Here is a 26,399-nt window from a genome sequence, read left to right as displayed (position 1 = left end):
AGGTTCGGTTTGGTTTCAGTTTAGACTGAAAATAAAAAAGGTTATTTTAGTTGGTTTCTAATTTGTATAACTCTTCTTGTGTCATTGATAAATTAAATCACGTAACCGTGATTTTGTGATCGGGATCTCTAAAATGGGGCATCTTTCATGGTTGTGCAACGCCCACACACCCTCAATTTATTATATGGTGAAATTTTATGAAAAGATAGATACTATATACTCCACGAAATTTGCATAGAATAAAATAATTTATGACTCGATTAAGCTGCGTTTAAATATTCTTGCAAAATATATTAACGGCGTCGTAAAACTGAATATTGACGATATTAAATTTTTGATCGGGAGCGACTCGTAACTCTTTGACGGTTTATGGTCTGGCCGAAAGGGGCGTCTCTTTTCGTTTGGGTAGCAGCCCTAGATTTTCACAGTTTTGATAGGTGGTGGGGGCTGAAGCGAAGCCCGGAGCTTTCCCCATTCATTGCTGGCTCAAGCGTCGTAGGCGTCGGTACTTTCATTCGTTCGAACGCCGTGAAAATTTCGCGAAAAACAAACCGGAAAAGCCAAAGGTAAATACGAGAATTAATTTTAATCAAAAAATAAAAGTACAAATCAAAAAATTATATTATTCATAATCATTAAAATTGACAATAAAAAATGTTTTAAAGGCAATTAGCTGAGCTTTTGATCTCTGGAGCTTTCCTTGTTGTAAGTATTATTATTTTAATACGCATTTATTAAATAAAAATATTTTTATTTTTATTAATAATATTTATTATTATTACACAGGTAAATCCACCTTCTTCGTTTCTTAACGGTAAGCCATTATTCATTATACTTAATGGTGTTTATTTCCTCTCTTTGTATATTATAAGATGTTTTTTTTTTGTTACACAATAAGATTCGGTATAGTGTAACTACACCAAGTAAGCTGGGAGACTCTTGATAAATTTATTTACGCGACAAACTTTCCGGGTGGGCCAAAGCATTCGGCACCCTTTCGGAAGTTTGCACAACAAGGAAAACTCTCTACAATCAATTCAATTATACACTATATTATTTTGGGTTGCTCTCGTTTTAATTTAATTATTCCAAACGCGTTCGACGCCGCCCACAGATGGGTCTTACACGGTTCCTTTAATCGCTGTTTTGTTACTGGAAGCACGCTTGCTGATAACGCTACATAAGCTTTCAAAAGCTCCCGCATAAAAGCTTGATAATTTTATGAATACCTGTATTAATGTTGCTTTTATTGTGAATTTTCCAAAGCAATTTTATTTCAATGCAAACCTTCTAACGCCTTAATGATTTATAATTAAAGTTATATTATACCTTTCAAGTTTAATAATAGCCACAAATCTAGTATTAAATGAGGAATCATACTTAATTTTATTGCTATAAATATATGCATATTATCGGGAAAAATCTCGATACGTAACAGAATCCGCCGATATTATTCTTTAGTTTATGATTTATACTATTATAATTTCTGATTTAGCTCAGTAAATCTATGACATTTTCACAAAAAATTTATGACGCACAATATGTTATTTCAGATGGTTTAAATCTTAAAATAATAATAAATTAACCTTTAAAGAAATATATCTCAACAATAAATATAGGTCACTATGTTTCTGAAATAATTATATACAATCATGTTTTTAGGCCAACTCTATTTTATATTAAATAATTATAATCCCCTATTTCTTTAAATGTATTCTTTAACGTTAAATTTAAGCCAATATTTGACATATTTTTTTAGGGCTTGAATAATCTGAAATTCAATGCGTCTTAATTTACATAATGCTGTCAGATATTTTGTGATAATGTCTTAGATACATTGAGCCTAATAAAATATCAGATACCTAAAGGATAATATCATCGGATTCTGATGCATATGCATATATTTATATAAATAAAATTCAGTATGATTCCTCATTTATTAATAGATTTTTGCCTATTAATAAACTTGAAATATGTAATATAATTTTAATTTTAAATAAGTTTGTATTGTTTTAAACAATTCACAATGAAAGCACAACCAGTACAATTATTAAAAAAATTATCAAGCTTTAATGCGAGAGCTTTTGAAAGCTTATGTAGCGTTATCAACAAGCGGTGTTTTTTTAATCTGCCTTTAACATTGTCAACACTTTGTTTCTGAAATAATTATTCACAATCATCTAGTGTTCAATCTTGTATTTTAGAAGAAACTATTTTATTATATGATATACAAAGACATTATTAGCTCCGATTGCATTATATGTGTTTGTTTACGTTAAATTAAGAATGTCTTAGTACTTTTTAAAGGCTTAAAAAATCTAATGCTTCTTTATAGTTAGCATAGTACTCTCAGATTTTTTGTGAGAATGTCTTAGATGCACTGAGCCAAATATGAAACATTCAGCGAATTTTAATAAGATGACCAGATTATTGCGAACACAAAAATTCAGAAATAAAAATTGCTTTATATTTTTATCTATTTTATAATAAAAAATTGTGCAATGTAATGCAAATGTAAATTACTAATATTATTATAAAATATTTTTAATTAAAATAATAATAACATTTGATATACATATATATGTAGAAACTATTTTTTAAATATATATACATTGACGTATTGTTAATCAGAATTTTCGCTGTGTGCAATTTTCGTTTGTGCAATTCTTATGATACGCATATACTTTTAAAAATCACCGTTATATGCTTAAAGATATATTTTCACTACTCATTTCTACTTATTTTTCACGGTAATATGCATATTTTTATATCAATAAAATATTATTAAACTTGAAATGTATAATATAATTATAAATCATAATGATGTTGGAATGTTTGCATTGAATTTAAACGGAAATAATTATTATTTTGCAAAGTTCGCAATAAAAGCATAAAAAAATTATCAAGCTTTAATGCGGGAGCTTTTGAAAGATTATGTAGCATTATCAACAAACGTGTTTTATCTAATCCGTATTTAATATTGTCAATGAGAAACTATTTTATTTAATGATATATAAAGAAGATATTATCCTTTAAACTTTGGTGTATTGCTAAGTTCATCCATTTTATTCTGGAAGGACAATATAGTTTTATTGTAGAGTGTTTGCAAATATTACGTAATTTTTTATCGCATGATACTAAGCACAAATTTTATATTTATTGCTATTAGTTAATTAACCAAGATATATGATTCGAAAAAATGCTATGAACAAACCACATTTTAAAAGTTTGGAGCAATCCTAAATATTATTAAAACTTAAAGAATCACTACAATTTTTTAAGGCACTTAATTTGTTTGATGTAAAGATTAGCTATTAAGCTAAATAAATAAATAACAAGAGACACATTTATATATTAGAAAATGTATCAGGGAAAAATAATAAGATATTAAAAATTCTTATGAATTTAAAAGTACAAGTTTTGTTGCTAATGAGGATATAAAAAATACAATTAAGACCATCTATATTCATTGGCGTTAAATAAATATATAAAATCCTAATAAGAAGCGATCGTCAGAGCTATAATTATAACATAAATTATTTTTATCAATTCCCCAAAGCAAGATTTCGAGAGAATCGTGACTCATCTATATTATATTCCATTACCAATCAGTTGCTAAATTATACTGGTAAATAAATAAATTCTATTGGAAATACAATATACGTTAAACCATAATTATTTAATCTATGCTAATGCTTCTAGTGCTTTACTGTTAATTTAAATGTTTATATATTTTTATTTAAATTAAATAAAAAATTGTAAATATAAATTAATAAAATAGAGAATATGAACCTAATCATATCTATAAAACCGGAACTAGTAATTACTTGTTTAATCGATCTTCTCCGATTAGCTTTTCCTAGCCTAATGAACAATTATCGAGGTGAATAACTAAAATCAAGCTATCGTATATTAAGAGCTTTTATAACGAACTTAAAATATTACATATGTATTATATAAATATATTTTAATTTTATAGCTTATTATGCCATAGTTTAAATTTGCCATAAAAGCTCAAGTAATAATATTATTTTATTAAAAAGTTAACTACACTGATATCATGAATCACCATCGATGTCATATAATTCAGTATTTTTCAATGATATATCTCGCTTTTCTTCGCGTCGCATACATGAATGTCTGCGTATGCAATTTCGGAAAATTTACGCACAAGCCACCTAAGCTTTAGAGCTGGGTCACGTATTATAGCCCGTCCCGATGAAGAAAAATAAACGTATTTTTTATAGTTGGAAACCCACCCTCACTTGACGTAACTTACGCCCTCTAAACATCACGCTCTCACTCTCGAGGATAAAAAGGGGCGAAAATTTCCAGCCCTCCATTCCAGCAGGGGTGCTCAATTTTAAAATTTACATCGCGGCCCAGTGGGTTTCTCTCATTTTTATTAGGCCATATTAAATTAGTGATGAGACACGCCCCATAAATTCAGCGCGAATTCTGAGTAGAATAAATTTAGATATAGGGTTACGGAAGGAAGTATATTACATATGCGAAACCCGACCTTTACCATGCCGACAAATGGACAAACTGATCCTCGCAGTTATAATGAAAGCGGGCCATTAATTATTTTTGCCCCATTAAAACCTCTGTAACAAATAGCGAATCATAACACCCTTACACATTAGAAAATGTGCATTAGTTATGAATTCATATATATAGTAACACGTTTATGGTGACTCTATTATGTATTCAGTTAGGTAAGCTCCAAGGCGAAACTCTATTAATTTTGCAGTATTCAAATTCTACTAACATTCATTCAGTGGTTCTTGTGTCTAATTGCATTCGCTTCAATGTGTAGTATTTACTTTGAGGAACAGAAGATAATATTCAAGATTTTGTTATATAAATACTTATTGAAATCCATTCAATAAAAAACTGAGAAATACCCGAATGTACTATGTTACACATAAAAGAAAATTGCTTTTCTTTGTGAGCTTATGCGTATATATAATATTTATATATATATTTTGGTTGTCCTTTAGAACTAAATCAAATTATTTCTTTACTATCTATTGTTAAATTTTAATTTACATTGATATAAGTGGTTAATTGCTATATAATATATTTAATTAAATTGCTTATGTTCTTTATAATACTACGTCATCCAAGTGGGTCATTCATACTTATGCAATATTTATGCAGTAAGCTTTAGTACTTAGAATCGCTCGCGTGTTTTTCTCAGTTATATTATATCCACCAAGCTTGAACAAAGACGATGATTTTGTTGGATTATTTTTATGTGCTTTACATATATGTTTTGTAACGCGCTTGAGATTGCAAGAAAAAGTTAAATATAAAATATGCATCAATCTAAGAAGTGATTTATTTATGTTTATTGAGACACAGAAAACCGGGAATTAGAATAACTGAAAGTTAAAAAAGAATCGGTTTTTAAAAATAAACACATTCTCGCCTTTGAATTTGGCTGGTAGTATCTTTGCCTTAATGTTTATAATATTAAAATTCTCTAGCTTGTTCGCTTATTATGTAGCTAAAACTAAAGTGATTTACGGAACTGAATCAAATCAAAACCTTAAATATGTTACATCTGGTAATTTATTAAACAAAAAGCTACAAAATATTTTTTCAATGCAGGCTTCCTAGCGTTCAATACAATTTTTTCAGCGCTGTTCCAATTTTGATTCATGTTAAAAAGATAAAAGACAATTAAAAGCAATATATGCAGCACTACTGCGCATATTTATATAACTGTCAGACTGTTTTGGTTTTAACTACAGCAAATATTTTTTAGTGAAGTCATATTTTCACTAGTATAAATGTTATTTTACAAACTAGGCCAGTTTAAACGTATCAAATAATTGATTTATAAACTCACTGGTCAATATCAGTGAAGCTGTATTTATTCACTGAGCAGATGTACGTGCACCGGAAGTATACGTACGCTTGGAACATTTTGCGCTTAACAGAGAATGTGTCGCCCTACAACTATTTTTTGAAACGAAATTCGCTGGTGGCGTAAAAGATTTAACAAGTGACGTTCACAACTCTAAGCTGAATATTACTTAAGTGGCAGCATTTTTACATGTTTCACGCCTGTCAAATATCATATAATTTTACTACATATATCTACCGATATTTTCACTGATAATGCACATTCACTGTAACATAAACATTGTGCGATTTAAATTTTTATATACATAGATGACTTTTTAGTCCATTATTTTGGAAATGAAGTAAAATTTACCTGCCGCAACTGGCATTATAAAATTATTGTACTAATATAAAAAATTAACTACTTATATTAACCAATAAACAGAACATTTTTTAACAGAATATATAAAAAATATAGTGGAGCAAATATTTAACAAAATTTTAAGCTCTATATGTATATATTATATTTAAATATTATACTTTAGGTTTTAAAATGAAAAAACTATAGAATGAAAGCAAAACCATCTTATTTTTGAGAAGTCAAAATCTTACTAAAACATTTTTAATTGTTTTTTTATGTGAGTTATAATATATATTAATACATAATACCTATAATATTAATTTACTTTATAATTTTGGCTATAGAACATAAATCAGATTAGTACTTTTTTATAAAAATATTTATAAAAAACTATTTGTTTACAGTTACTGTTCCACGCGTATTATTTTAGAGCGATTTTTTAATTAAAAAAAATATTACGCATCCTGACATACAAATGTTACTTTTAACATGTTACGCTAAACATATTTAAAGGGTGACGTGACTAAATTTAATTAGGTAACGCTGGTGTTGAGGGTTTATTTTTGTAATTAGGTTTTTACTAAGCTGGTGACATTTTGGTTGTAATAGAAATTGTTATTTTTACGGTTACAAGTAACACGTAGTTGCTAATAATATATTCCTAAGAATATGTATAATATTTTTGATGCAAATGTTTATTTTTAATAGACTAAGAAATAATTACCTAAAATACCTATTTCAAATAATATCATATCGTAACTATACATTAAGTTGTTAATATTTCGGCTAATTTACCCGAATAAGAGATGCTTACTTTCACCTGAAAGACTAGGTTCAAATCCCATTTGGACCTTAGTATTATATAAATTTTTATCATGTCTCAAAAATCTGATTTAGTGATAATTATATACTTATAAGTCCGATCGATTATCACAGATAAAGTTTTCTAAGATTTTCCTATTTTGACATATAAATATCATATTAGGTATTGAAAATGTTTAAATAATGAACTACTTAAGCTCAAAGAGAATGTATTATTTGATACGTATTAAGCAAAAGTTCGTATCTTGTTTAAAAATAGCAGTTGATAAAAAAAATATTTAAGGAAAAGAAGTTGTCTTAAAAAATGTTCTTTAATATAATTGCAAACTAAAAATAATAATAATCATATAACTTTCCACATTTTTACCTCTGTCTTGGGCCTTTGTTATAAGCATTTTTATTTTAAGGAGATTTTAACTACTTGTATAAAACAATATATTTTTATAGATTCATGAGAAATTTATGAGAAACTAGCTGTCGGTATCTCACTATCGTGAGGTACCGAAGCTAGCGAGTGTGCGTATACCGGACCCTCAACTTTTTGGGTTTTAAATATAATTTTTGCTTCGTTCTGATTTTTTTAAATATTTAAAAAAAATAATGGTTTAAATTGGACATTATTGTTTAGGATTTTCAATGATAGACAAAATGGTTTAATCTATAAAAAACTACTTAACATTTTCAATTCATTTTAAAATATGTTTACAGCTTGACTAAATATTTCCAGAAGAAAACATTTTATATTATTTATTATTTATGAGAAATGTTCATATTTATAATTTAGCAATAATTTTTTTAAACGTCTTCACTAATATTATACTACTGCAATAACTAATTGCTATAACTTAAGATTTACATTAGGAAATTCCAAAATAATTGTCGTATTTTTTATGAAAAAAAATCACTTTCGAATCTATATTTTTATTCTATTGCTTCAAAATATAATTTATCTCTAAAGATATATAATAGCTTTATCTCTATTTTTTTAATTGCATTAGTGGCTTTGATTCAAAATATTCCAACACTTCATTTTCACATCATGTGCATTTAAGTTCTTTATCTGTCAAGAAATAAGCCAGCTGATCACAATAAAAGCTTGCTGTTATTGTTTGACCTGATTTAAGCATTTAGTAATGCATAATCTCTTTGCAATCCTACCATACACACAATGTAAGTTTTGCTACTTTATCTTTGAAAATCACTGTCTTCTAAGACGATTGATGTCGTACAATACCCATTTATCATATTCAGTTATCAAATGATCAAGAAAAAAGATTGATCTTTAAGATCCAGAAGCTCTTGGGATATGCGAATACGCGCCAATTGTTTTATTCGCTCAATTCCTCTGGAACACCTTGTTTCCAAACCTTCTCAATTTGCTTTATGTGTCTATGCACGGTTGAATCAAACAGGCTTAGTTTCTCAGCTAATTGATGAATAGTTTAAGTAGGTTTTGCTTTACCTACTACTTCAAAAATATTTTAGAGGCTGTAGTTGCCTATTTTTTGTTAGGAAATTCATTAAAATTCTGCCATCGTGAGTTTTTAGGCTCAATTTTGGTTTGTTTTGGTTTGGATATGCATCAATGAAGATTAAACAAAATACGTTCTCGGGCTTTAACAGCCTGTTAATAATATAAAAAAACGACTTTTATTTCGTTGATTTAATTATGCTATCTATTTTTTCAAGTAGCGTAAACAAACTATTATGCATTTAGTGCCACCTCCCATCACCCATGAACCATAAGATTAAAATAAAAGTTTGAGAACGTTATTTTGAATGTGGTTAGCTAGTCAAAGAAAACAATAAAATTGCGTGTTTCATGACCAGCTGTAAAACATCTTCATGATATAGATTTTTCAACACATAAATAAAAGTTTAATGTCTTTATATCTCTATCGGTTCACTCTGTATTTTATTAGTAAAAATATTTTTTATTAGATAGAAAAACAGCGCGTATTTCTTATTGTGCGTATATCCACACAAAGAGGATTTTCGGGGATTCTGGCGCAGCTGAAAACTTTCCACCGTTAAAGTGGATTTGGTCTAAAAAATGCTAAAACCCTCTGTCGGATTTCTGTTTTTACACGCCTTCCGGTCGCGAATAACTCTCCGTCCGTCTTTTTCGGATTCTGGTCCTTTTTTATCATTGTCTCCGGCGTAATTTATCGCACGGTCATGCCTCGAAGACTTTGGTTATGATTTTCCATTGGAAGTGTACGCCTATTGAGCACGACTACACTTCATTTGATTCATTCTACCGTGAAAATCTACTAGTAGTGCGATTTTTCTTCCCGATACTCTTCTCACCCCTCGAGTGGCACAAAAATACGATTTAACCCATATAAATACGAGAAAAACGGAAGAAAACGCCAATACCAGAACACTATATCAAACGTCAGATTAGAATCTATAAAAGAACTGTTAAACAAAGGGAAGATGTTAGTATAATATATTCAACGGTAACCCTTTATTTTGATTACGTAATCTAAATTATTTTATGTATATATAATTCAAAGCCTATATGATTAGATACCTGAATTAAAATAAACGATCAATTTATATGCAGAACCTAAAATACGCTATGCGTTCATATTAAAATTTATCGTTCTCGCGCTAAATGTTAATACGATCGTTTGTGTATTTAATTTACACCTTATCAAGTCGAACCGAGTCAGAAAAATACTTGGAGGAAAATATTCATTGCTTTTTCCCCAGTAATGCGGTCCTTTGAATGGAAATTGTACGATTGTTCGCCCAAAGCAAGGGCGCATTTATAGAAAAACCGATATCCCAACTAGTACGGTCCTTAAAGGGTCTTAGTTCAACGAGATTCTGTGCTATATGTATATACATATACAAATAATGCGTCTATATGCATAAATATAAATTAAAAAAGGCTCTACATAAAAGCGTGATATTATAAAATATTTATGATGCACGATGAGACCCTTTTTTAAGTAAAAGTAATTAAAACTCGGTTATATACAGCTCGTTAATCATATAAGAGAAGTTACAAATATTGTATTTTTTTGGAATATAATTATTTTCATCATATTATTTATTTTATTTTTGATTAATTGTCAGTTGGGTTCAGGGACGTCCCGTAGGAAAAAAAGTAATGCGGTGTATTTAAGAGGCGAAAAATTAACAGTGGAATAAATATTCGCTACAGAATTAAGCTTAAAACAGCATAATATTAGGTTATCCTTTGAGATTACCTAATGTTAAACTATTTAGATTTATTATGAATGTTGTTTTTTAGTGAATCAAAAAAATAAATAGACTTATTTATTTTCATTTTATGACTCGAAACATAATTTATTACTGAAAATGTAATCTTTTTTACAGTTTCCATAGCATAATATGTTAAAGGCTTTATTGAAAAATATTATGCATCAGTGTTGCATTGATCGAAATAAAAAGTAGTCAAAAGGAGCAAGATCTGGCGAATAAGATGGATGAGATAAAACCTTTTATCCAAGTTCGTTGATTTTATCGAGAGGCAATTTTGTCACTACAGAACTATTCGACTTGAGTCGACAAGTGCAGGCATATTGTTTTACTTTCTTGTGAAAACAGCAGATCACAATATATGCTTGCTGTTTGGCCATATTTAAGAGTTTCATAATGCACTTTCCCTTTGCAATTCCACCTTACACACAAAACACTTACACTTTTGTTACTTAACCATAAGCCTTATAAGCAAATGAAATTTCGGGTGCCTTTTCATATTACAGCAATTAAAGAGTATGTTAAACTACATAGTGAGATACAATCCCTTTCGCTCGCTCGCGTGTTAAGTGACAAGAGTGAGTGAGAGATAATGGCGTGCGTTACATGTGTTCCGAATGCCCATTTCTTCTCACTTACTCTCGTCACTTAACACGCAAGCGAGCGAAAGAGAATGTATCTCATCGTACGCGCCTGATAGTTACAAAGATATTCCTATAAATGTATTTTAACATTTAGTCCTATAGTTTTTTTTATTGAATAAATTTGGTAAGAAAATGAGAAAAAATTTTGTTATAATTGCATATTATAAATATGGCATGAATATATTAATAATATTTCAGATTATGTCTTGTTCTTTTAAAATTATCGCTAATTAAATTTCATATGCGACTTGTTACAGTTTTAGTAATTGTTAAAATATCTTTACATATTATCAAACAATAAATATTACAGAATTTTTAATTTAATTACACTTTTTCCGATAGAAAACATTTGGAAAAAAAATGAAAAACATATATTTGCAAAGACGGGATTCAAGTTATTTTAAATTTGAACTATATATAAAATATATAGCATAAAAAATAAAATGCGACATCACTAAATTCACGGTTTACGGAGTACATTATTCGGGGGCACCGACCGTTGAAAAAAGGCAGGTATATGGTAATACATACGGTAAAATGCAAGTAAAGTAAAATTTCCTTGTATAAAATAATATACATATATGTATGTATTATATCTATCTATATTATATATTAATTTCTTACATATATTTTTATTATGTTCCTTAATCGTTTCTATAGAGTGTGGGGCCTCAATTTTTCGTGAAACATAAATACAAGATCCTTAAATATTCGCCAAAGCTTTTTACACACACCAATAAAAAGACCCTTTAAAATATAATATTTTATTTTCGCAGAACATCAAAAAGATATATGTATATTTGGATTTTCGTGAATCAGATTTTCTGTAATGTGAGATATTGTTTCGTTACACGCGTCGTGGTTTTCGCGGTAAGGTTATCCTTTGAAAGCCGCACTTTTACGGTTAAACATTGAATTCCGACAGACCGTAAATAAGTTATAGTTCAAATGAATAACTAATGCGTTGAAATAGAACCTACAGGGCTTAAAAAATCTCATTCTTAGTGAAGCATTATTTATTAATAACATTTTATAAAACATCATATATATATATATATACATGAACACTCGCGGAATCGATGGTTATATTGGTGCTGGATACTTAAATAATATACGAACCCTTGACCCTCATATGGCCGTGATATTGTCGCGCAATCGAACTCAAATGTCACGTTTTATTTTTACGTTGGCTTTGTACGTATGATTGAATTTCACGACGTTTCGTACGCGACAAATTTTGGTCACTCCCTGTATATTGGTTCGATACGTCGGTGAAAGGTCACACAACAGCTTAAATAGAGCCTGGTGAAAAGTTTGCACCGGCGTCAATAGACGTTAGGTACGGTTCAGAGGAAGTCTTGTGGAAAATCTTTGTATTGAAAATGAGCTTCACCGCAAAAGTATAGTAAGCCAAGATCGAGTCGCTAAAGTACCCTTTTAAAATTTGACACAATGACGAAAAAAATGGGGCGATATAAATCACTGCATGAGACGCTGCTCGTTTTCATTTTATTCAGAATAATATAAATTATACTTTATACAGAAATTTAACGTTTCGCCATGATCTTATATATGCATATATATGAATAATCGCCACGTTAATTATTATCACTGAACCTTAAGAATCGAGATAAATAATGGCTTTGAATTGTGGGAGTAAACTTTGTCGTTAGCGTTTTCAGTACTTGTACCTTTTTCTTTGTCTTTGTGTTTTCCACCGCGACAAAAATAATAATAACGCCAAAGATAATGGCGTAAACGTGAAAAAAAGCGAGTCTCTAAGAAGACTATTTAATAACTTTCTTCGAGGGGTGGCAATGCTTCGAGAATACTCGTTCGAACAGAAAATTGTCGACAAAAATACATTCAGTCACAAATTACTATTCTAGGGCTTCTGGCGCAATTACCGGGAGGTCTTTGGGTGTTAATTGGGTTGGTGGTTGTTAATGAAAATTATCATTTTGCTACTCAATAATGCAATGGATCGGGTTAATAATGTAGTTAAGCGTTACACACATAAATAATTAAATACATTTGTATACCAAAGAGAGATCTAAATACTATTTTCGATAAATAATGGAACCATTCCAAATAAATATTAATGATCCAGCTTTACAGTTTTATTAAATACCAACCCATTTAGAAAAGGTTGTACCACACGATATTTCTATTGTTTTTATTTTAGTTTTGCCCTTTTGCCGCCGGTCTTTCGCCACTTCGATCTCGCTTAACCGGACATTAGTCCCGAGCAATATTTCCGCCGACGATAGCGTTTGTTAATTTATAGAGGGATTCTACTCTGTGTAATTTATTGGCTTTAATTATAGAGCAGCTCTTTTATGTTAAGCTTTTAAGCCTAAAAACGCTATTTTGTTTAAATAATTCTTGGTAAAGATATTAGCAATAAGAAAATTGAATGCTAAAATATTCCACATGTTATATTTAGTCGTTTAGTGAGTAAAAAAAATATATAATAATTGGTTTGACTAGTCTATGTTTAAGATACTATAAAGTGAGTTTAACGTTTACAAAAATTGAGATATTGATTTTATTACAAATGTGTAATTATGATTTTTTAATTATAAAAATATTAAAAGGCAAGATCTAATACTTAATACAGAAACCTAAATGTGCAATTATAATAAAAGTACAATTTATTTAATCAGATTAATATTATTAAAAAATAGCAGAGGACCTAAATTAGATCCTTGCGGTATACCATAACGAGCAAAATAACCTTTCGAGTGCGGTTTTACTATCACCATGCAGTTTTTATCAATATCATATTTTTTTATTAATATAAATAAAAAAATATGAATTCATAATCTTACGAAATATTCTATTTCGGATGATAAAGAATGGAGTGGAATGTCATCCTTAAACTAATTATAATAAAAGTCCAATTCATTTATTTAGATTAAATGAATAATACAGATTTTTCCGTAACGATTAAAAATTAATTAGTATTTTCCTAGTAACAAAAATTTCGCTACATTACTCGTTATTAAAAACTTTTGCCTCATTAAAAATTTAAAATCAATTTTATTTTTATAGTTACTTGTGATAAAAATCACAAAATTAAAGCTTAAATGTTTGTATTTACTTAGATTTTTTTTACAAAATGTTCTGCTATCTTATAATGATTTTAATATTATAGTATATTGTTAATATATTAATATTTTTAACATTTATGGATGGTAAAACTCGCTATTTAATTCGTAAATTTACTAGATTTCCATTCAACTTTTTTTAAAAACAAACATTGGAAAAATTTCTTCGTTTGTTAGCTAGATTATTTTTTTAATCTGTTAGCTATTAAAAAAAATACTAAGTAAAATCAGTTAAAAAGATCTAATCGAATAAAAGTAAAAAGGGCAAAAATGTTTTATAAATAAATATAAATACATTCAGACATCTTATATAAAAAAAATCCTACTACCATAACTAAAAATATTTTTTACATGTAAATTTAAATCATTCAAATAAAATTTCATTAAAGCCTTATTTACCAATGAACTTAAATTATTTTAATAATTTAAGGAAAAGCCTGACATGCTATTTATATCATATTTTTTGGACATATACAGTTTTTATCGAAACACTGTTTTTAAGCTTATTTTAACAAGACGATTTTTTAATGAAGAAAAGTCAGCACGTAAATTTTTTTATGGACTATTAAAGACATTAAAACCTCAAGGAAACAATTGTAATTGACTTTAATTAAAATATTTATATGGCTTCTAAAAAAATTGTTTGCTTTTAAAAGTTAAAACCACCTCCTTATTAAACATATATAATTTTAATAAATATCAAAATAATTTATAATAATATACTTCATTATTAAAAACAGTGTTTTAATAATACTTGTAAGTAATATTATTATTTATATTTATATTTAAATACTTATAAATCTGTCAGGATTATGGCTATAAAGAAATCGACTTTCGGGTAATTATAAAAATATATATTACCCATTCTAATATAATATAAAAAAACTATCTATGTTCAAATATTAACAGTAATAACTAGATTACTTTAGTAATAAAATAATACATTTTAAAAAGTATTTCTTACTTATGTTTTATATGTATTAAAATTATTAACACTTAAATGCAGGATTTTTCCAAATTCAAAATTAAAAATATTTTTTTAAAATGACGGCAAAATTAATTAAAAGAATATTTAGGCTTATTTCTGGATTATATTTACAGAAAAAAAATGCTTGTTGTAAATATGCAATAAATTACAAAAAATAGAAAGCAAAAATAAATAAACAATGGTAGACCCAAATTAATTATATTTCGTTTTATATCCACTAGAACCAATGAAAACAAATATTGAAATTCCCAAAAATGTGACACATCTGCACCCAAAGAATTTTTTAAAATGGCGTTATTACGCGTACAGAGACATCTACCGGAATAATTTGAAAACACAATGGCTCGGCATTAGTTACACATATGTAACACTATGCAATAGAGTTCCTATATTGAACATAGACAGAGTTATAAGCGCTTATATAAATTGTTGCAGATTTGCAACACCATGCATTTAAGGGCTAAGCAAACATATGTTTGAATCCCATATTGAGACAATTTATAAATATATTTAAACATATAAAAGATCAGAATTTGTTATTTTTATTTAATTTTAATTCCAATTAATTATCAAAGTTAAGCTCTCATATTTCACATAATTAAATAGTTTGCAATGAATAAAATATATGTTACAGACTCACATACTTTGATTTCAGTTTTATGTCTCAGTAGTTGTTGATTGTTTTTACTCCATTGTATCACACTGGACTAACGGTTTTCATGTTGTCACGGAGATTCACAATAATAAATAAAAACAAAATATAATAATTATATAAACTACTATTCAATTTATTTTTATACAATATAAAAATTATTGACTCACTTTACTTTTGAGTCAATATTTTTTTTATATTATGAGCAATATTTTATAATAATTGATTGCTTGTTTGATTGTAATGAACATTCAATACCACACAATGCCCAATATATTTATTATGGGAGTCTAGTCAATAGAATCGCGAATCTCAAGTACCAATGCCATAGGCGACCCTTGAGTTATACAAGAAATCATAACAAGAATACAGTTGTATGAAATATTATAATAGATGTGTCTCGTGATTCAGAAACAAGTATTTTTTACATGTGAAAAATATTTATTTTTAGATTTTGTTTGTGCAAATTAGTGAGTGTAATTATTATTTATTTTTCCAACATTAATTTGGATAAAAAAAATTTTTTTAGTAGCTGCATAAATAATAAGTAATCTTGAACTAAATATCGTTTTTTTTATGAAATATAAAAATCAGTTAATAATATTTATTTTAATGAATCAAATTATATTAGCACAGTGATCAAATGATCAAGAATATGTGATCAAATGATCAATATCCGCCGAATTGTTTTCTTCAATTGCTCAATTCGTGTGAAACCCATACATACACATTGATTCCAAGCCTTCCCAATCATTTGAATGTGTCTATGCACTGTTGAATCGAACTGGCTTAGCTTCTCGGTCGGTTGAATATTTTAAATAGGATTTGCTTTAATTTCTGCAGCTTTTAATTTTGCTGGTTCTTGCTATCGTAATTATCAGTTCAATATTTTTAAATCATCTTTGAAATGTACGATATCTAATGAATTATCTATGACAAATGTTTTTAGTGAATTTTTATAAGATATTCAATATTAATAATTTACTTGGTAAAAATTCTGGCAACGTTAATTTTGTGGCCCATTTTTTTAAATATCGGAATATGGAATCCAGATGTGCCCAATCATAGATATAACATTATATAAATTACAGAATTAGCTAATATATATTAAAAACAACATAATAGTGGAAATTATGCGAAAGAATAGCATACATACATAGGTGCTTTATTATAATTTTTAATTTGTAAGAAGACGTTTATTTTATAAGTGTTTACTAAAATATTTTACTAAAAATTATATTTTACTAAAAATATAATTTACTAAAAAATTTTTACTAAAATATTTTACAAGAATACGTGCTCGTGTATTAGTATCACAAATTAAAGTACCTGTTAGTGTTTTATTTGTAATTTATGCGAAATATTTTTTGTTATTAAAATGTTAAATAATAATTTGTAATTATATTGCTCTTTGTTTATTTTAGTACAAAAAATATCAAAATCAAAATCTACAAATAAAAATCCATACCAATCAATAAAAAAGCTTAATAATGAAATTAAAATAAAGACAATGTATTTGTGAATTTGCCTCATACGATAGTTACAAGCGTGTCAAAATACATAATCACATAATTGTGTTATGTTTCACCCCAATATAATTTGTTTGCGTACCATTCACTATCTGATGCATTAATTTCAAGTTACTTTAGTAGAAACGTGTATTTCATACCAAATACCCCACTTTAATTTAGCTCGTTTCGCGCGTAATCAATAAATTAGCAATTTAGCCTGTACACAATGTCGCATTCCGGTCTTTGTATATATTGAAAATCGTCGTAATGTAAAATGCGAAAATTTAATGACCGCAATAAAGTTAACTAATTGCTGCGTTTTGCGTTATGAAGAAAAAACTATATATATTGTACATATATATAGTGAAGTGAATAAAATAAATTTGGCCGCAAATGTAAATCGTCCGCTTGTAGTTTAAAGCGTAAAAGTTTTATGCTCCACCAAAATGAAAATAATTAAATCGCGGAATGCTTTCTGCTTAATGAAAATATTTTTTTAATTAATTAATGAATGCGTACGTTTATTTTTGCATTGTGTAGAAAATATAATTTGAAAGCTCGACGTTTATTAATAAAATCTGCGAAACATCAAAATTTCAGGTCGCTCGTAAAATTTGCGAGGTATTTCCAAATATAGCAAAGTTCAATTGGTTCGAAAGGTGTCTGTTAGCGCAAAGATAAGAAAACAATACGCTTTGAAATATCGATTATAATGTTTCAAATGAAATTAGTTCCAAAGTGATTTTTGTATAATAGAATAATTAAGGGTGTGTCGAAGCGTTTGTAACACGAAATGCGAATCTGTGTACATACAAAAAAAAAATGTGCTTGTACGCGTACACAGAAATGATAAACGCAAAATAAATAATAAAAAAAATCGATGCGGTTGTTCTCGAAACAAATTTTCAGCGGAGCGAACGGTGAACAAAGGTAAAATTTGCATATCCAACTGTGCGCTCATAATCGGAACAGGACAGAATAATTTTCACTGTCGTTGAATTTATGATACGATGCAAAAATACATAAATATATAATAAAAAAATACTTATTTTGAGCGTTGCTTGTATAATCATTCAAAGAATAAATATTGCTTTCAAAAAGGAATAATCAGGTACAAGAAAAGTTTAAAAATGACTGAATAAACTTCTAATAATAGAAAATGCGTCATTTCAATGATCCGTCTCTTATGTGAGAAAAAAAAGTTGCTGCTGAAATTATTTGATAGCTTGTTTCTGTTTAGCACAATTGTCTTTTTAATTATAAACAGAAAAAGAGGTTTACTATATTCAAGCATTGACATCTAAACCGCTACTGTGAAGAATAAGGGACGCAATCGCAATTCTCAAAGAAAAAAGCAACATTAATACAACACACGAGAAAAATACAATTTTCATACGCTCCTAGTCAAAAGGAATTGTGATACAAATAAGGACATAATCTACACTTCTTTTTATATATATTTTATAGCAAAATCTGAATCCTTTCTAACAATAAGTAATACTTCGCTTTGCTTAGATTTTATATAATAAAACTATATTAGAGGACGCTACAAAGTAACGTATCGTACAGAGGCTCGCCGAGAGCGTACTCGGGCCCTAGGAAAACAATGATTACAGGTTTTAACGATATAATTTCTTGAATAAATAATAATAGGTAAGATTTAACCCTTTCTATGCTACAAATAAATATAAAAATAAGTCACCGTTGCGACATATTTTCTTAAATCATATTTTATGAGACATATTTTAATTAGGCATTAAAATTTTTACTTATAATATTAACCTGATAATAAGTTGTTTTTTCTTGCTGCTCAGTGTTGCCATATAGTGATTTTCCAGTCTAGTTTAAAGCAATAAAATCGTGTCATCGCGATGAAAACGCTCAATTATCAAGCGCTTATATTAAGACATTTAATATAAACAATATTATGAGTGAGAATCGAATAAAGCACATCTAAACCAAATTTTGACCAATAGGAGAGCGCAAAAAACAATTATCACTTCTCAGAAGGCAAAAATCCACGTCTAAAGCAATAAAATCGTGCCGTCGCCGTCGCAGTGGAAACGCTCGTTACCGAGCGTTCCCACTGCGACGGCGCCGACACGATTTTATTGCTTTTGACGTGAATTTTTGCCTTCTGAGAAGTGATAATTGTTTTTGCGCTTTCCTATTGACCAAAATTCGATTTTAATATACTTTGATCAGACCTCTTATATTAGAAGTCCATAGGTATATCGAAGAATAGCTATTACATTTTAAAAACATAGTGTAATATTAAAATGCAGACAAACTGTAGAGCAATATGTGAGATGAGATGTCTGCCTGTACTTCTTTTAGTTTGTATTTTGGACTTGACTTAATAAAAGTTCTAAAACCATAACTAGTTTTAGAACTTTCATTAGGTTCGGTTTGGGTTTGAACAGCAAATGGACGTTTCGCAACTGTCAAATTGAGCTTCATATACATTTTAGAGCAGCATATTAACACATATCAGTTAAATTATAATTTTGCTAGTTATATTACCAAAAAAATACACATATACATTTATACATCGGATATAAAATAAAAGTACACATATACATTTATACATCACTATAACATTTATACATCGGATGTATATAAATAATGATAAGTATGTAAATATATATAATACTATACATAGAAACGTTTAAGTAATATAATTTTACTAGTACCTGTCAGATAATTTATATTTTCACTGGTAAAAATATATATCTACCAGTGAAAATATATTCCGATATGATTTAACTGAAATGACATATTTTAAAAATTATTTTCTGGGTAGATTAGAGACTGCTTTTCTAGATTTTCTTTTAGGAATAATCACATGAAATTGAATGTATTATTTTTTTTTTTCTGCATTAAATCTAGTTGTCAAATTACCGATAATACAATCTATAAAAATATTAAACTTATATAATTCTACTGGTGCTGTTATTGCTTTTTCATTATTTCTTTGCTTTTTATTTGGGTATTTGATCTAAATTTTAAGATTTAATACCTAAATTTACTGCTATTAGATTATATTTGTTGAATATTTCCTCTCGTGTCGAATATTTTTTAATAATAAAAAGCAATAAAGTCAACAATAATTTGTAAACAAATTTAAAACTATAATCTGTCCCTTTGAATAACAATGTTTATTGTGAAATACTACCTAAAAATTGGGTACTTTTGAAGGCAATGTTCCGCTCCTTTTATTTATTGTAAAATATGTTCAAAAATCTATTAAATTCAGAAACTAAATTTTCAACATATACATCTTCAAATAATTTTAGATCAAATTTGTAAGTAATAGTTATTTTCTCATTTTTTATTATTATTTTACAGCTCTTTATTATTTGTATAAATTTTTTTTTTAATATATGCATTTCAATTAGACACAACACAGACATTTACGTAGCATAAAATATATAAATATATGCCAAAAGTATAGACAGGATAAAATCAATAGTTGTAACATATCAAGGCTGTTATGTAATAAGTTAGCAAATAAAAAATACATTATTGCTATTTAATATCAATTTACGTTATACCTAAAATATTAATGTTATAAATATTGCTGATTAGAAAATTACACAACAATTTAACAATCATATAAACATAAATATAAACAATAATACAAATATCCTTATATATAAAATCATATATTCAAGGTCGGCGTGAATAAGTTGACAACTTTAAATGTATACAATTAAAATTTACTATGCTGTAAATAAATAGTTATCTCGATAAATAGTGATTAATTATATTAAAATCTCAGTCAACCATTTGCCACTCGAAGATGTAAGACGAATAAAAATCATTTACGTATTTTTTTATTATTTTACGTTGACGTTTTTATGTATCTTGTAATCTTTCCGAAGTACTTCCATCCGATCTATGTATGCTCGTAAATATAGCATGAATGGCTTTCTCTAACTAATCACAGGCTTATTTGCGTTAAATCTTAATCCCAAGGCTTATTTTCAGTATGGGCTGCTATTATCTTATATAAATCGAATAAATCTATTCTATCTAATAGATAAAAAAGACACTAAATACACTTCTCATTGCTTTTATAATGGATTAAATGCTCTTGATATCTTTAATTACATTTTTTTAAAACATATTTGTATACGACTGTATTTAATATAAAACACAACAATATTTTTGAGCAGCTCATATATATTTTAGAATGCTATAAATTTAATTTATTTGATTTTTTTAAGATATTCATTGTACATAAATGAAATTTTGAGATAGCAATATATTTTCTAATACACCAAGTACAAAACTAATTAGCCACTTTAAAATTATTAATTTATTTATGTGTGTACCATACATCTGTAGGTAACGCCTTTATTTCCCTTGTTATTATTCAAAGCCGACACGCGATATTCACACCTAGAAAATTACAATCTACCTTTTTGCGTGAAATATTTATTTACTTAGGTATATCTTCCAGCACTTGTAACCAAAAACAACATAATGATGATGGATGTTGGCCATTTGGTTATCCTACAAGGAACGTTCTCGCTATGGTATATTAGATTGAATATTATATAATATTATACTTTGATACACACTGGATGTTTACGTTATATGATATTAGATGTCATACGCAATATTTTTTTATATTAAAAAAGGTCTCAAAACAGTTATTATTTCACAATTTTTTACATAAATATATCAAATAACTGGAATGTGATTCATAAATCGAGTAGTGTTTGTGATCGATTATATGTTATATTATCACTTTAAATTGCATTTTATAGCCCAGAATGTTTTTAAATATAGATAACAACGTTCTTTTGCAAAAAAATACAATAAGTATCTCAAATAAAATGAGCTTTCACGCACAGTGAAAAAGTGTTGTTGTGTACGATATAGAAAACATTTTCTTAGAATTATATAAGAAAACAATAATGTACAGTAAATAAGAGAAAATATATTTTCCTTTATACCTGATAATAATATAACATAGATACAAACAATAACTGGTCATACGCTGAATGAGATCGATAGTGTACATTCATTACTTGAATAACAAGTCAGAAGATTTAAAATATCATCATCCCTTATTAGGCATGCAAAATTGTAAATAAATGTTCTACAAAAATACCTCAACTAGTATCTGAGATGGACATCAAAAACGCATTTAAATTCACAGAAATGCAAACATGTGGTTCTAAAACATATTATAATTCATTGCAGCTCAGTAAAAGATTAAAAAAAATATATAGTACAAATCCTTATTTGACAAAACAATAAATACCTGCCAAATATTTATCTTTAAAATATATAAGTCTTGTATTATATCAGTCTACTTCATATACATATTACGATATCAAAAAATAAAATTTTGCTATTGATGACCGTTTTCTATTTACATAAAAGAGCGTATTTATACTCCGAGTTTTCAATTTCGATTGCAAATATTTATTCAGTAACAAGTCTGAGGGCTTACTTTGATGTGTATATACGTTCACTCTATTCATATAGCAAAAAACCTTTATTGGCAATTAAGAACACGTGAAAAGCTCAATTACAGTCATGCGAATAAATTAGAACTTTGAAAGTCCTTTGAGCACCAAGCTCGTTTGATCTTATTTCTTTTTATTTTTTTTTATTTATAGCCGTAACACATTTTTCGGGTTGGTAATGCGATTCTCGAAGCAAATATCCTACGTATGAATATACGATGTGGACCTGACACGAAAGGGCATATCGTGACGGCACTCATTAGATTAAATCACGTGAAATCGAGTGATATAGTACGTGATTTGATTGAAGGAATCTTCTTTCACGCATTCACGGAACGATTTGCGTGAAATTCGATTTTTCAAAAATCGACATGATCGTCAACTTTTATGTTTATTGCTGATTGTATTGGATAATCTGATTAGATTTTTGCAGTTTTGATACGCGATCAGGTGTACGTTTACGATATCCACGAATTTGTCGGATAGCTTTACTTGAAATTTTATTTTATTTACAATCGGCGAATAAAAGTTTACGGACCATAAATACGTACTGGGGTATAAACTCGATTGTATAATGAAATTGTTTCAAGCGTCATGCAATAAAACTAATTTAAATTAACTCTTTCGCTCAACTGCCATTTATTTTTATAAAATGTACAGTAAGTTTAGAACTTTTTTAATTGTGCTGCATTTTTAAAATTTTATGTATAGTCTTTATAACACAAAAAGAGATTAAAGTTGAAGAAACAAATTCACATCGGTCACACATATCGCAGATTTTGGAGTAACAGAAAAAACTCAAGGACCTCAAATAATATTTTTAAAACATTTCTACTTGTTATATTGGAAGATAATCGAGGAGCTGAGATGACTAAAAAAGAGATATACAGAATTAGCCATAATAATTGGGCACCTCTTAAAATGGCGCGTAACTCTTTACAAGTGTATAGTCTGACCAACATATTTTAGTGGGTAGTTTTAACCGTAATTCTGAAAACTATACAAAGAAATTTGTATGAGATTGCACATCTGAAGATTAGGCGATCATTTGCTCTGATGAATCTAACTTAAACAAAATATTGAGCTAAAATTGGTTTATATAAAACATAAATATAAAAACTTAATTTATTCAACAATTTTTAAAACAATATGTTTTGGGAATTTTGGTGTAGTACATGTGCATTATAGAGTCGGAGAAAAATATTAATCCGATTGCGTAGTACCTAAAATCAAATATTATGGCGGAAGCAATATTTTCTGGATTTGCATGACAGCAGTAGGGGTAAGAAACCTATACACTTGCGAGGGTAGCATGAATAGTGACATTTATATTTCAATGTTGGAATCCACTTTAATGGATTCATAGAGAAAAATATTTCCAATCACAGATCTAGTTGATTGTATGCCAAAAAGGGTTGCAGCTGTAATTAAAGCAAAGGGTGGGCCTACTAAATATTTAAAATAAGCTTAAAATAAACACTTTAAACAACCTGAATCAGATTTTTATATATATTTTCACTTTTTTTTTAAAGCTATAACACATTTATTCGGGTGCCCTATGATTATGGCAAAACCTGTATGTTATTGTTAGTTGCTAATTCCCCTAGTAATTTTATATGTAACTATTTTAAAAACATAAAATATTTTTTTTACTCCAAATACAACGACTATTAATGAACCAATGGATCAAGGTTTAATACATACATTTTAAAGAGTATTACCTCCGGACCAGATTTAGGCAGGTAGTTGAAGCTATTGTTGGACAGAACATGACATTTATAAAGCTGATAAAAATATTGGTAGTGACTTGAGTAAAATTTCAATGTCTACGATAAGTAACATATGGAATAAGCTCAATCTCCATTTGGTCAGAGATAGTATGGGAATTGAATAAATTAATAGCAAACTAGTCGAAATAACCAAGGATGAATCTAAATCAGGAACAAGGGGATTTTGTTTTGAACGGAAAGAAGCATTAAAATTTTAATAAAAGAACTAGAGAAAGAAATCCTCTTTTTCAGAAGAACATCAAAAAAATGAGCAATAAATTCATTTTGAACCAGGACTTCCTGTGTGGGATTTCTAACAACTTCGCAATTAATTTGATGGTAGTTCTAACAACCATTTTCAACAAATGATAAGAAAAAACAACTCGCCTTGAACTTATTCACGAGTCCCGTGACGTTATTCATTCGTTAGAACCCATACGTACCAGAAAAAAACTACTCTTTAATTGGAAAGGATACGTGATAAACAATGCGTTTTACCATGCGTAAAAGACTATTGTGTTTATTTTACCACTATTTTACCCCTTATTTTAAGGATACCCTGAATAGCCATTTGGCAATTTTACTTTTAAAGCGTAAACACAAGTCCAAAAATCGACGAAGTTATCCCAGCATTATAATTATTTGCGATTCGCCAGAGCTGTCTCGAATTAGCAATATAAAATACGTGACAGTTAGTCACAAAGACAGACACCAGCACAAGACACATCAGCGGATCGTTCAGTATCATTCAAAGAACACATCATAAAAAATCACAGCCGACAATAATCCAACTCGATACTCCGACTTTTAATACCAGTTCGACTCCACCACCGAATAGCGGCATCTATATTGCCATATATATATGGTTATTCATAGATGCTTAAAAATAAACTTTTACAGCATCTATTTTGGCTGAAAAGTTACGCCTTACACAATTATTAGCACGTGTATAAATATAGATTTTAGGATTAAAATTTAAAAATTTTATTGTTGATTTATTTATTTAACCTATAAAATGCTTGAATAATAAATAAGGCACTTCGTATATGTATTTAACGAAAAATGCCACATGTGTCCAAGAATATATAAATAAATGTATCCAAACACTCTCTTTGATTGATAGCTTTGTGTACCTATTAAAAATAATGGTCGTTTTATGGCTCGATAACGATTCTGGTCTGTGCGTATGACATTTTATTCCGTTGATAAATGTATCTTGATATTATTATTGTGACAAACATACCGTATCATGCTAAGTGTTATTTATTTCATATGATATGTTGTGTAATTTATTTGCATCGATAATGGTAATATATTGCACGGAAAGGTAAAAAATGTAAAAACCTTTTTAACATGTAAAATGTAGTCGCGATAAATTAAAACTATATGTATTTTTTATGGTGATTTTTATTTGTATTTATAAAAAATAATTTCAGAAAATATTTTTATTTTCTTATCAAGATTAAAATATATTTCCATTGTGACATAAGTAAGAAGTTTTATATCACGCATTAGCTTTATTTATGTTAAGATAGAAATATAACTATATTATAAAAAAAAACAATTATTATCTTCAAATAGCAATAATACTATTGTTCCTTTATAAAAGTTATTGTACTGAAATTAACGCAATTTTGATTGATCCATATATCATACAAATAAAAAACTCTTTTATTATAGTATTTATAATATAAAAAATGAGCAAGGACACAATCTCAACTTTAGTAGGAGCAACGTCTTGAAAATATTGCTTATTTAATTTAAACAAATCGATAGATACAAACTAAAAAGTATGCAGAATAATTTTTAACTACGCTTTATATGATGGTTCAAGTATAGAATATATAAAAATAAATTACCTTAATAAAAAAGGCTATACATTCCTTATCAAAGAATGAGTTGTTAGAGAATATAAGCCGTGTAATCTGACTTATTGAAGGGTTAAATTATTTTCAAGTGCAACTTTAAATAA

General features: G+C 28.1%; 1 protein-coding gene across 2 annotated transcripts in view; it reads left to right on the top strand.

Moving 5' to 3' along the window:
* Positions 1-464: 464 nt before the first annotated feature.
* Cbp53E (Calbindin 53E) overlaps positions 465-26,399 on the top strand; it is a 129,283-nt gene continuing 103,348 nt past the window's right edge. The window contains exons 1-3 of one of the 2 annotated variants that reach the window (XM_088201733.1): positions 465-566; positions 666-705; positions 787-814. The gene's annotated coding sequence lies outside the window, so the exon portion shown is untranslated. The remainder of the gene's footprint in view (positions 567-665; positions 706-786; positions 815-26,399) is intronic. The other variant, XM_088201734.1, reaches the window with a different exon arrangement.

Source organism: Plectrocnemia conspersa, unplaced genomic scaffold (assembly GCF_051122295.1).
Source record: "Plectrocnemia conspersa isolate PC_06_02 unplaced genomic scaffold, ASM5112229v1 ptg000013l, whole genome shotgun sequence".
Taxonomy (NCBI): Eukaryota; Metazoa; Arthropoda; class Insecta; order Trichoptera; family Polycentropodidae; genus Plectrocnemia; species Plectrocnemia conspersa.
This window is presented reverse-complemented; position numbering and strand designations above follow the sequence as displayed.